Raw genomic sequence first — 14,636 nt, forward strand, 5'->3', positions numbered from 1 at the left:
AGTAAGCAAGAGTCCTAGTGCAATAAATTTCATCCTGTAGTTTTTTCTTTAAATGTTTTTGTTCAACTTAAAAGTTTCACTGATAAACTCATAAGACTGGGCACAGTTTTTATACAATCTTTGTGAGTAAAAATTTAATAAGATGTCTTAAATACTTAAATTTATTTGCCACAGCTTGATAAATGTGAATTCATATCGAATAATTAAGATCCAGTTAAGTTAAAAATTCAAACAAATATTTTGTCATAAATCAATTATTTGATGAATCAAATTTTTTTTCATCATATTTTTAAATTTTATTTTTAATATTAATCACTGTGCAGTGATATGATTGAATATGATATAAGCACTTCTTCAATAATTTTGTTGTACTCATTTTATGGATTTACAATGTAATATGTAAAGTCTAATTGGAAGAGCTCAACTTGTTCTCCTATTAGAATCTTTTGGAATTTGTATTCAGGAAACAGGATAAACTGATCATTAATTAAAGACGTTTTTATTTCATATTAAACTTAACTATAACTAATAGTTACAATAATTTTCTTTATATAAATTCTTGAATATGTATATGAACATTTACACTCACAAACTTACTGTTAGAGGTTATATTCAATTGCTTTTACTCCTGGCCAGTCCATTTATTTTGCTTCCATTCAAAAATATTATCTATTTGTATTCTCAAAATTTCTCTATATGGAATTATATTTAAATGCCTCAAAAACGTCGTTCACACACAAATAAACAGGAAGATATATAGATAGCCTGATATATGAAAATCCCACCATTGATTTATCACAAAAAACATATAAAACTGCAGGATTCAACATATAAAATACACTGAAAGTCTCAATACGATGGTTAATCTATAGATCTCAAAAAACGCTTTCAATGTAATATTAATTATAAAACACAATACTATATGGTTTTGAACATCTTTTGTCGTACAATAAGTAAAATAAGGAGCCTATTTATTTTTTAAAGGGACAGGCCAACAGTTGGTAATTATATACTTGTAATGTTGATGCTATCAGCGCCCTAAATTTTTAATGCCATGAGACATATTGAATCCAAAATTCAGCTTTACCAAACTAAACTAAGCAACAAAAGGAGCTTAGAGGATGTCGAACAAACCTTCCAGCAGACGGAAAACACAATCACATGGTTCACTGATGTTTCGATTACGGAGAAAGGTACGGAACAGGCATAGTCGGACCTGACGACAAGCATTAAGAAGCTGCAGGCAAAAATACAAGCATCTTCTAAGAAGAAACTTTCACTTAACCGAAAATACCAGGGAAAAGGTATCATTATACTGACAGACAGTTAAGCAGATTTTAAGCCTTAAACTTGCATCAAATGACCTCCAGACTGATGCAAGAATGCCTTGAAAAGTTAAACCTCCTCGGTGAAATTAAGCAGATATGTGTACCGGGGCATACTGGCGTTAGAGGAAATTAATACCAGGATAGAAGCAATCACACCGCTGATGGGGTGTGATAGAAGAGGACGCAGTAACCTCCTCTCTCTCATAAAAACGAGGAAAACCAAAACAAAAAAAAAAATTAGACAATCTAAATCACTTATTGGTACCTATGACAAAAGAAGATACCGGAATTGTGTAGAGTTATCTTAACTTAACAAAGCGTTGTAAATTAAAGCACCACTTTACGACACTGGGCATATATATGGATTCAAACTACAGATTCTACAAAGATAATGCGGACTCGACCAAACATTGCTATTAGAATACCCTTCGCTAATGCAGACACGGAATAGATTCCTGGAAATGTATATACTTACAGAAGAAGCAATAAAACTCTGTAAAGTGGGTTCTAAATTAATTTTTGTCGAAGCAATAGGGTTTAGAGACATACTCTAAATCCTATTAATAATAAATAAATAAAAAAACTTATTTTCGCAAAACTATTGAGCAAATAAAAAATATTTTAATGTTTTATAACCCGTTAATTTTATTTAAAAGAAGTAAATATCATCTTTTGCAACTAATATATAGATATTAAAAGCAAACTTAAACACCGACATTAACTGTTCAAATGACTAAAATTTCACTCCTTTAAATGTCATCATTTTTACAATCCTGCTTGTGAAAAATCTGGAGCGAATTGATTAAGTTCAGCTGATGAAGGATGATGACGTGGCTCGTCAGCATTAAGAAGATATTTTCGAGGATTGGCCATAGTGTCTGAAATATAATAAGGATATTTGTAACTTCCAAATCCGCTCAATATAATTCCATAAGTCTACTTACTGGCAAATAAAGCCAAGATCATAGCAAGCAAGAATCCAAATGCAACGAATTTCATTTTGAAGTTTTTTTAATGTTTTCTGTTTAACTCGAAAGTTTCACTGATTAATTTTTAGGATTGACTACGATATTTATACAATTTTCAAGGGTTTAAAAATCGGTAAAATGTCTTTTTTATAAAAATTTATTTTTAACATGGGTTCAAAAAATATATAAAAAGTGATTGATAAATATTATTTTTATTCAAATGCATTTATTTTCAATTCAATACAAAGTTGTTTATCATAAATATATTTGATATTGGCATATGAATGAAGATAACTAAAAAACATATTTACTTATAGGTATATACTTTACATATAGATATTTATTCTATTAAAATTTGATACTAGTTTTCTTAATTTATTATATTCATTTATAATTTATCCATTTTTACTTATATTTCACAGTTACTAAATAATTTAAAATGCGCACAAGATAATAATTAACGATTATCTCGAAAAAAAAAATGGATTATAAATATTTAAAATTGTATAAAGTAATTGGACATTTAAAAAAATGATGTCGTAAAATAATGAAATACAAGAAACGAGTTCTGTATGATTATCATCAATAACGATAGCACAAAACACAAACTATACTGTCAATTGTTTACTTAACTAGTGTGTTCTCCATAGCCCACACTATTTGACTGCATATTTCAAGACCCAACAGATGAGAGAGGTTTGACGTGAATGAAAAACTAGTTCTCAAAAGAAAGGCATTCTCCTCATGACATATAATCTCCTTCGCTCACACCAACAACTATTAGCTATTTGCATTTTTTTAATGCCAAGTAGATCAGAGAGGTTTGGCGTGAATTAAAAACTGATCTCCAAAACAAAGGTGCATATGAAAGATTTGACAGTTCTTAACAAAGATATATAAGAAAGATGTATTTTATATAACATTGCATCAGAATTGAAGACGGAAATATAAATAAATAAGGTCAGGTCCCGCTCATAACAATGATTTTTATGTTAAACCATATTATATTAGATCTTCCTGTTACTTAATTATTAGCTGTGTTTCAGCAAACATGATCCGCTCAATGATCTGAATCATCTTTGCTGAAACGATACGGATCACGTTTGAAAATAATTGGCAAACGCATGAAATATGACAGTTGGGTTTGTGTACAAAATTTTTTGATTTGTGTGAATAATTTTGGCGCTAAAAAAATAAGTGAGAAAATTTTGAATACAAAAAAAATCTAAAAAAATAGAAAATAAATAAAATCTGTTGAAATGTCTGAAGTATTTACTTAAAAACTTAAATTTAATTCTATAGTTAATAAATGAAAATTGCATATGTTATTAGAATCATCGAGCGAAACTGACTCTTCCATTCCCTTTTTACTAGTTCAAGTGTATGGTATTAAGCTCAAGGGATGAAGTGTATCAGCATAGATATAGTGGAAGTTTTGTGGAAACGATCAATAATTTTTTCGTTAAAGATTATTTGATTGATATTTGCGCATAAAAAATACAATTGCTATATATTAATTATGTTTCATATTTTAATAGATTTGTTAATAAATTCCAATCAGCAAATGCAAAATAACCGTGATGATCACATTTGGACGAGAGCAATGAAGTAATTTTATATATTTTTGTGGTATATGGCAAATATGAATACTTTTTGCAAATTTGGTATTTGTTTTGGCATACCAAGAGCTTCTGTGTGGAGAATAATTAAAAAAACTAGTGTTTAGCTTATATCAATTGGACACTAATTTAAAATACGCACTTGGTAATAATGCAAAAATGGAAGCTTCGAAAAAATTCCCGTTCGTAATTGGTTGTATAGACAGTACACATCTAAAAATAAATTCACCAAACCATAGCAAATAGGCTTATTTCAAAAGAAAGCATGACTATGGCTTAATCTTGCAGGCAGTTTGCGATGAAAATGATTTTTTTATAAACGTATATGTTGGAGAGCCTGGTTTCTTATGTATTGTTCTGTTTTAATTAAATAAATGTATTCAACTTAATTTTTATATATTCATTTCAAATTAAATGATATTAATAAATTATCAAACAACACTTTTTCAATAATAATAAAACGTAAATTATTAAAGTAATAATTTTAATTACATTGATAATTAGAACGTTACTTTAAACAAAGAAATAAATAATAATGACATATTAATTAAATAAGTACATAAAATAAATAATAAATAAATAAAATCAATAGTAAATAAATATAAATGTAGATTTGTTTAAAATTTTACTGCACCGTGCATCGCATTGCCAACCTTATTTGCATTAAAATACGTTCCACTTTTATCTTTTACATACATTCCACATTGAACCAGAAAGTGAACCAGATCAATTGCTGGTTCACCCCATTGTTTTTGTTTTGCATGTAAAATTGAGCGGATCATGTTTGCTGAAACACAGCTATTATTGAGTATAGTGATTAACCCATATTAGCAAAGCTAAGTAGTGTAAGAGTATAATTAGTAAACTGATTGTAAGTCAATAATCATAATATGACAAGATTTCATGCCATCTACAGTTTCTTTAAGGAGTCTCTTATTCATCAACTCACAGCTGAATTGGTGGATTTGAAACTAATTCACTTACTGTAGATTTATATTTAGATAGATGTTTTTTGAGTGAGCTATGGTAATTCGAGTGTAAAGTTACACAACTTAATCAAAATTTTTAAATTCAAAAATAATATATTTAAAATCATTTATGCCTAATGAGTAAAATAATGTTTACATATGTAAAAGTAAATTTATCCCAATCGTATTAAAAGACATTGCAAATTAGAAATTATAATACAGTTTAGTAATACTTGTATTTGTTCTTGCCTAGTTTCATCGTAGAACTAAATTCGCGAATATAAGTTTATTTATTTATTTATTACTAATAGGAGATGTATCATCAGGTCAATTGTACCCCATTCTGGGTTTAGAGTATGTCTCTAAGCCCTATTGCTTCGATAAAAATTAGTATAGAACCTATTTTACAGAGTTTTATTGCTTCTTCTGTAAGTATATACATTTCCAGGAGTCTATTCCGAGTCTGCATTAGCACTGATCATTCTAATAGCAATGTGTAGCGGAGTCATCATTCTCTTCGTATAATCTACAGTTTGCATCCGTATATATGCCAAGTGTGGTAAGGTGGTGTTTTAATTTACAGGTTTCTGTGACAGTTTTCTGTGATAATTTTAAGTTTTAAGCACAAAACGTCCTTAAAACAAAAATAATTATCAACTTGTTCTATTGGATTTAGGCTCTCAGTACAATTCAAAGGCTTTTATGAAACAATCCTATTGCAAACACTCTTTTATCTTTGTATCCCTAGCTCAAATCTGTGATCTTTGATTTTTATGGGTTCAATCAGTATTCAATACCAATTAAATTTTCTAGTTTTGTTCAATTTTTTTTGGAAATTTCAAATATTAAACGAGGAATCATACTATATGGAAGGAGAAACTTCTATTTAAAAACCTTTCTATAAAAGCAGATAAATAAGTATAACCAAAATAAATCATTTGTATCTTCTTCTGAAAATCGAAAGTAAGAATTTTTCTAAAAATTGATTTTTTTTCCTTTATCTTGGATTTTTTTGCTCCTTACCTTGGATTTCGAAATCTAAACGATTATAAGCATAATATCAACAGGTCAGTAACCATAATTTGTATTAAAAATTATTATAGAATTTAAAAATTTCATTTGAAAAAAGTGAATTTCATTTATTTGTTATATCCCATTTAAGCAACTAAAAGCAACTTTTAATATATAAACTAATAGTGTCCTAAAATAATTGAAATCGCCTTCTTCAACATTTTATCGAAAACAATTATCTAAAAAGGAGAGCTGGCATCTGGAGCGAATTGGTTAAATTCAACTGATGAAGGATGATGACGTGGATCTTCTGGAGTAAGAGCTACTTTAGGATTGGCCAGGGTATCTGAAATATATAGAAGAATTATAGAATTTTTGACTCAACCCTATAAGATTATTTTGCTAGTTAATGTGGACTCACTGGCAAAGAGAGCCAAGATCATGGCAAGCAAGAATCCAAATGCAACGAATTTCATTCTGAAGTTTTTTATTATGTTTTCTGTTCAACTTAAAAGTTTCACTGATGAATTTTCAGAAACGATTGCAGTTTTTATACATTTTTTTGCATTGGAAAATCCATGAGGCGCATTCTTCGTTGAGATTTCTACAGAAGTCAAGTTCTTAAAAATGCTAATTTATGTTATTTTATTACACGACAAAAATTTTGTATTTGTATTAAATTTAATTTATATTTACAGTTCTATTTACTTTTATGAAAGTGTAAACAAATAATAATTATTTATGACATTAAGACAAGTTGATGAAAGATACAATTAGATCTTGAAGATAAATATTGTTATGTTGTAAAGAAAATTAAATAGAAATAATTTATTGTATTTAATTTTAATTTTAAACAATTTAACTAAGATTTTCGTACGCAAGCTATTTATAATGGTATATTAAATTGATTTATTCAAACGAAATTTGTGGTATTAAACCATCACTTACGGTAGAGGAACTACAATAACATAAAAAACGAAGTAAGTCCTTTCACATTTATGGAATTTACATATGATGGTAAGTCCATAGACCTCATAAAAACGTTTTCAATATAATATCAATTATAAATCACAATACTATATGGTTTTGAACATCTTTTGTCATAGAATATCTATATAGAGGAGCCCATATATTTTTTAAAGGATCAGGCAAAACGTAATGTGATTTATTCTTGTAACACGTTAATGCTAGCTTCAACGTACTATGGTATAAGAGAGCTGGTTTCTGCCTCCCATTTAGTAAATATTACATTCATTTCAGAAAGTTTACACTCATTTTCACAAATTTTGTTTCATGGTGAACCTATACAAAAATAAAGCTATTGGGTAAATTAATAAATTATGATTAATGAAATAGTCAGATATGAAGCAACTATGTCCTATTAAAATTTTTTATTCATTTAGGCATATATGTAAGAAATACTATGAATGATACATCTTTCCTTCTTATTCAATGTCGATGATAATGATAAATATATTCTCACATACACCTATATTATATTTTGTACTCGGTTTGCACTCCACAAGCAACTTGTAGGACTAATATAAATATCATAAATGTTTTAAAATAAATCAGAAAATAAAAAAATATTTTGATTTTTTATATCCTGCTAATTTTATTTAAAAGAAGTAAATATCATCTTTTGCAACTAATATATAGATATTAAAAGCAAACTTAAACACCGACATTAACTGTTCAAATGACTAAAATTTCACTCCTTTAAATGTCATCATTTTTACAATCCTGCTTGTGAAAAATCTGGAGCGAATTGATTAAGTTCAGCTGATGAAGGATGATGACGTGGCTCGTCAGCATTAAGAAGATATTTTCGAGGATTGGCCATAGTGTCTGAAATATAATAAGGATATTTGTAACTTCCAAATCCGCTCAATATAATTCCATAAGTCTACTTACTGGCAAATAAAGCCAAGATCATAGCAAGCAAGAATCCAAATGCAACGAATTTCATTTTGAAGTTTTTTTAATGTTTTCTGTTTAACTCGAAAGTTTCACTGATTAATTTTTAGGATTGACTACGATATTTATACAATCTTCAAGGGTTTAAAAATCGGTAAAATGTCTTTTTTATAAAAATTTATTTTTAACACGGGTTCAAAAAATATATAAAAAGTGATTGATAAATATTATTTTTATTCAAATGTATTTAAATTCAATTCAATACAAAGTTCTTTATCAAAAATATATTTAATATTCGCATATAAATCAAAGCGCAATGTACAGACTATGAAACAAAAATATATTTACATATCAATATTTTACATATAGATATTTATTCTATTAAAATTAGATACTTCTTTTCCCGATTTATTATGTTTAATTGAAATTTATTCATTTTTATTTACATTTTATTTAATCTTTCAATATTCTTTCAATCTTTCAATGATTATATGATTCTATATAATCAAAAATTAATGTACGTATATATAAAATATAGATATATACATTTGTATATACATATTAAGATTAAGTGGGTCGTTTAACAATAATATCGTAATATAATTAAACACATGAAACCTGTCCTTCTTTTGAGATAATGTGCCATACATATATCATGGATAATAATAGGTAAAAATTTGAATTGTTTACTTAACTGTCCTTATACTCTTTATTCTGCTTATCTCACACTATCTGCTGGCATAATTTAAGGCCAAGTAGATGAGAACGGTTTGGCGTAAATGAAATACTTATCTTAAAAACAGTATGTATCAAAGATCTTTACTGTTCTTAACAAAGTTATATAAGAACTATATATTTTATACAGTATGTTTACAATATTGCATTAGAGTTGAAGAAGGAAATATAAAAGAATATTGTCATATACTCATAATAAACATTTTATTGGCAGACTGTAATATATTTGACCTTCTTGTTATTTATTTTCTTGAGTATAATAATTAACCCATCTTAGTAAAGCTGAGTAGTGAAGAGGTGTATTTGGTGACCTAATTATCAGGGTTTAAATGCAATAACAAGATTTCACATGGCCCCTACAGTCCCTTTAAGGGACTTAAATTTTAAATAAATAACTTTTTTTACATTTTGCAAATAATTTCAACACATGTACATCTCATAAGCGCCGGAAGGATTTTGAAAAATTATAATGGACTTCGAAAAATCTCAACTAACGTTGCCAAGCTGAAAACGAAAATGCTGCCAAGGTAGCGCCAATACCTAATTATAAATTATGTGACGGTGCTGGCCAGTGGTTACATATGACAAAAAATGGAATATCCCTTAACCAGTTAGGCAGCAGCCGCAAGGATGAAGAAGGAATTATAACTTCCTTCGTAAATAAAAGCCTGACAAGATTGAGACATATTTCTTAGAAATCTACGAAGTAATGAATCTAGCGGATTCCAATATTTTATAATGTATTCTGCTATTCGGAGCGGAGACGATTCCAACAAATCAAAGATAATTAAAATCGGTTCAGCCGTTCTTGAGTTATGAGTGGTCTAACTAACACGACTTTCTTTTATGTATATAGATTATTTGACCTTATTTTATAATTAGCTTTTTTATAAATGAGTATTGGGCTATCAGTCAGCATATATGAAATGGACTTATTTTATAATATTTAATAACAAAAAAATAAGATCAACATTTTGAGTTATAGGCCATATTTTACGAATTATAAAGAATGAATTCTGCTATACTTTCAGTACTTTTTGGAGTTTTATACTCATTTATTAATCTAGAAGTGATCCTTTTAATATAGTTAAATATTTGTATTCATTACATTATGTCATATCACCATAAGTATACATTAAGGTGCTTTACAAGTTAGTGTAAGGATTGACCCAAATTTTTCAAAAATGCTGGGATTTAAAACTTATTGCTAAATGTGCATGATTATGTGGTTTTTAATTTCCCTATTAAGCAGTTTTGGTTTTAACAGGACGACACATATCACACAGTGCGTAACACGATTAAGTTATTACTAAAAAGATTCTACTAGTACTTGATTTCAGGTCATTGTCTTGTAAAGAGTCGTGGACGATCGTACGATCTCGTCTTTGTATTATTGTCTATGAAGTTATTTGAAGTCACTACTCTTATCAAATAACTAAAGTCATGGGGCTACTTTGAAGCTGCCATTTTCAGAATTTTTACTGACATACTTCTGGGATATAATCAAGTTTTCAATATAATGTTTTTATAAATATTACCACGATTTCAGTATACGTAATGTATATATTTATTATTTTATTCTGTATCCAAATCATACTTATGAATAATAAAAGCAATACTTTTTTAAGTAAAACCTCTTTATTCATTCACCTTATATAGATAATAAAGTAGTTCAACTATAAAGCAGAAAACGTCCTTAAAACAAAAATAATTATCAACTTGTTGGATTTGGCTCTCAGTACAATTCAAAGGCTTTTATGAAACAATCCTATTGCAAACACTCTTTTATCTTTGTATCCCTAGCTCAAATCTGTGATCTTTGATTTTTATGGGTTCAATCAGTATTCAATACCAATTGAATTTTCTAGTTTTGTTCAATTTTTTTTGGAAATTTCAAATATTAAACGAGGAATCATACTATATGGAAGGAGAAACTTCTATTTAAAAACCTTTCTATAAAAGCAGATAAATAAGTATAATCAAAATAAATCATTTGTATCTTCTTCTGAAAATCGAAAGTAAGAATTTTTCTAAAAATTGATTATTTTTCCTTTATCTTCGATTTTTTTGCTCCTTACCTTGGATTTCGAAATCTAAACGATTATAAGCATAATATCAACAGGTCAGTAACCATAATTTGTATTAAAAATAATTATAGAATTTAAAAATTTCATTTGAAAAAAGTGAATTTCATTTATTTGTTATATTCCATTTAAGCAACTAAAAGCAAATTTTAATATATAAACTAATAGTGTCCTAATATAATTGAAATCGCCTTCTTCCACATTTCACCGAAAACAATTATCTAAAAAGGAGAGCTGGCATCTGGAGCGAATTGGTTAAATTCAACTGATGAAGGATGATGACGTGGATCTTCTGGAGTAAGATAATCTTGAGGATTAGCCAGAGTATCTGAAATATATAGAAGAATTATAGAATTTTTAACTCAACCCTATAAGATTATTTTGCTAGTTAATGTGGACTCACTGGCAAAGAGAGCCAAGATCATGGCAAGCAAGAATCCAAATGCAACGAATTTCATACTGAAGTTTTTTATTATGTTTTCTGTTCAACTTAAAAGTTTCACTGATGAATTTTCAGAAACGATTGCAGTTTTTATACATTTTTTTGCATTGGAAAATCCATGAGGCGCATTCTTTGTTGAGATTTCTACAGAAGTCAAGTTCTTAAAAATGCTAATTTATGTTATTTTATTACACGAGAAAAATTTTGTTTTTATAAAAAATATTTTTATTTACGATTTCACTCAGTTCTACGATAATGTAAACAAATAGTTATTGTAAGTTAATGTAAGGTATTAGTAACTCTCGACGATGAATGTTTTATAGCAGAATTTAATGAAATTTAATTTAAATTAAACGTATTTAATATTAATTTTCAAAAATCAAGTTTTTATATTTTACTCATGTATTCAGCATGATTGATGTGTTATACTTTTATAATTTTAAAATGACATAAGTTCCATAGAGTTTTGTGGCAGCATTTGCTATTTATTTCCTTTAACAAACCTATACAATATAACTTTTAGTTTCACTAATAGACCTTATAAAAAAGGTTATTTCATACTGAGGCATTTATTAAAAAACTGATCCAAAAACTACAGATAGTTGTAGGCTGTATACGTATTGATTACCCATTATATATATCGTTAAATATAGACTAGACTAACATTGCTAATCTGAAGAAAGTTTTCAAATAAGTCAAATTACTTACCTTTTATTATCAGAGATATATACTATTAATAATACTTCGTACTTTAAACGTATTTTGTATAAGTGGTATATAAACGGGTATTTTTTTTGCTGTATGAAAACTATCGATATCGATAACTATGGTTTGATAGATGAGAATGTTAAACTGTGTAATAATTTCTGTTCATTTAAGTTTGACAATTCGTCATGAATCGTTTAAGTCCAGAACAACGCATTCAAATTGTGGAAATTAACTTTAAAAAAAATAAATCTCTTTGCGAAGTTCATAGAGCACTTCGTCCATTTTACGGCCTAAATAGCAAGCAATTCGTGCAGTTATTGATCATTTTCGTACTAATTTTGCTTATCTCGACTCAAAATCAATAATCGACTCAAAAGAAATAAGGATCAAAATCATCTTTGGTCCTTATTTCTATCGAAATGAGAAAGGAACTGCCGCTATAGTGGATAGCGAGCGTTGTCCAACCATGCTAACCTAATTTTTATTTCCAAAAATTAATCAGTTTCGAGTAAACATCGATAATATTTGGGTCCAACAAATATGTTCGATCTATGGCGGAACTTATCATACAGCGCGCTTATCAATCGATTTATTTCGGTCCTGTTAACTTGCCCGTTACCCTCGTTCGTGCGAATAAACATCTCACGATTAACGTTTACTTTTTATGGGGCTATGTAAACTCATTGGCATAACGGTTATGCGGACAAACGAGCAACTTTTGAAACATTTAAAGAGAATATTCACGCCACATTTATTGAAAAAAATTGTCAAAAATAGGACTGATCTAGTAGATCATGTAACTTGTAGCCGCGACTGACATATCATCAGCCGGAAATCATATTTATGAAATAAATGCTATGAAATTATCTAGTAGATTATAATAAAAAAAAATCAATCCAAAAATATTTCTATTATTTTATTATATTTCTATCATTTTAAGTACTCATGCAGCTAAAAAAAACACCTTACATATAACATGTATATAAAGTCTTTTGTAGAAATATACGAAATGTGAGTTGTTCTATACGAAAATATAACGATTTTTGTGTACGTAGTACATTCATATATGTATAACGTATATAAAAAATCAAAAATTTAAGTAGGAACACACTATCAGAGCACCTTATATATATGCTATATATAATCCTATAAATCATTCAAATAATTTACATGGCATTCTTTGTCTTAAACCATTCAATATTTTTTGTGTTTATATTGGTTCAAAGATTCTAAGTAGTTTTATTATTAGAAAATTTTCATTTATAAAAAATGCCCACTTTTTTGAAAAAGTTTTGAATTATTTTTTATTATTTTTTATTATCTTTACGTATTTCTTACGAGTTAGGAGATAAATCCACTATACCTTATGTGTCAGTACCCTGCATTTGGTAGATTCTGAAACTCCATCACCACTCTCTTTACTAACCTGAGAAGTGTGTCATCCTTTAAAATAAGGGACGTAACCTAGTTTATTGTGTTCTCAAGTTGGTTTACAACACTCTACTCGAATGGGGAGTCGCACCTTCTCAAAGGAACGCTATCCATACACACTTCTATTATTGAGGTGGTTTCTCAGGTTTGAAGTTTGGACGGTGTCTCATCCATTGTATCACAACAGGCCATTATTTGTCCTTAAGTGACCTTTAGTGCGTAAGGCTGGTCCCCCTATCTAACTTAAACTACTAAGGCATTGTGAAAAAATATTAAAAAAAAAATCAGGTTTTCCAAAAATTAATAAAAAAATATTCTCAATTAATCGATTTAAGACCAAATAAAATTAAGAAGTGGGATATAGCTAAAACTATTTAAATACAGTATTCTTGGGTATTAGCTGTATATATATATATATATATAGATATATATATATATATATATATATATTATATATATATATTATATATATATATATATATATTATTGTTTATTTTTCTTTTCAATTACTTATACAGTATTCAACAAAAACCATTCAATATTTTAGACATCTTTCAAAAGACATGAAAGGAGCAGCTTTTATTTATTGGTTTAGCATATTGGTTTACAAAATAAATGTTCAAGCCCATATAATGTGAGTTCAAATGTTTAAACTTAACTTCTTTTAAAATGCAATAAAATAAAGATTTTAAAAAGGATATGGAGCTGGCTCCGGTGGTGGTACAAAGCTTCGCAATTCAGCGAATGAAGGATGTTCTGGATCCTCTTTAAGACTGCCAAGAGTATCTAAAATAAGTTGATATATATTAGTATATGTTTTAATTGATCTCATTAATTCTGTTATGCTATATGATGACTTACTGCCAAAAAGTGCCATGAGCATAGCAAGTAAAAATCCGAATACGAAAAATTTCATTTTAAAGTTTCACTTTTACTGTTTTCCTCTAAAGGTATCAGTTTGACTGATAGTTTTAATGGTTCGAATACTATCTTTTTATAATCATTGATTGTTAGTATGAAATTACGTTTGATTTTATTGAAAAATATTATTAATCACAAGTACGTAATTAATAGGGGTTATGCAAATTGTAATACAATTATAAGCAAGATAAATTGATTACAAAGGAAAAGTTATTTACTAAATTAAAAAATGTACTTTAAGGTATTCAAATTTTTTCAATAATAATAATAACATTAATCATTAAAATGAAAATGAAATTTTAAAAATATAAACAAAGTAAATGCAGTTAAGCGTCTTTGCTTAAACGTTTATTATTGATGTTAACTGTCTAATCTTCAAAGTGTTTTTAAAGGAAGATTGAGTAAATATTTTTACAAATTGGGAAAAATATACACCAACTAAAATGGAAATCGTAATATCGTAGTAGTATCTATGAAGATCATCAGTACTTGCAACTGCAACAT

General features: G+C 27.9%; 3 long non-coding RNA genes across 3 annotated transcripts; all 3 read right to left on the reverse strand.

Annotated features, from left to right (window-relative positions):
- Nucleotides 1–5,996: 5,996 nt before the first annotated feature.
- LOC119669819 lies at nt 5,997–6,440 on the reverse strand. Its single transcript, XR_005251639.1, has 2 exons — nt 6,316–6,440; nt 5,997–6,240 (listed from the first exon to the last, which is right to left on the reverse strand). It is a non-coding gene; the product is annotated as an uncharacterized LOC119669819 (long non-coding RNA).
- A 4,465-nt stretch (nt 6,441–10,905) lies between these two features.
- LOC119669833 lies at nt 10,906–11,254 on the reverse strand. Its single transcript, XR_005251642.1, has 2 exons — nt 11,034–11,254; nt 10,906–10,958 (listed from the first exon to the last, which is right to left on the reverse strand). It is a non-coding gene; the product is annotated as an uncharacterized LOC119669833 (long non-coding RNA).
- A 2,496-nt stretch (nt 11,255–13,750) lies between these two features.
- On the reverse strand, nt 13,751–14,202 carry LOC119669841. Its single transcript, XR_005251643.1, has 2 exons — nt 14,073–14,202; nt 13,751–13,997 (listed from the first exon to the last, which is right to left on the reverse strand). It is a non-coding gene; the product is annotated as an uncharacterized LOC119669841 (long non-coding RNA).
- Nucleotides 14,203–14,636: the final 434 nt, after the last annotated feature.

Source organism: Teleopsis dalmanni, chromosome 1 (assembly GCF_002237135.1).
Source record: "Teleopsis dalmanni isolate 2A chromosome 1, ASM223713v2, whole genome shotgun sequence".
In the NCBI taxonomy this organism is placed as follows: Eukaryota; Metazoa; Arthropoda; class Insecta; order Diptera; family Diopsidae; genus Teleopsis; species Teleopsis dalmanni.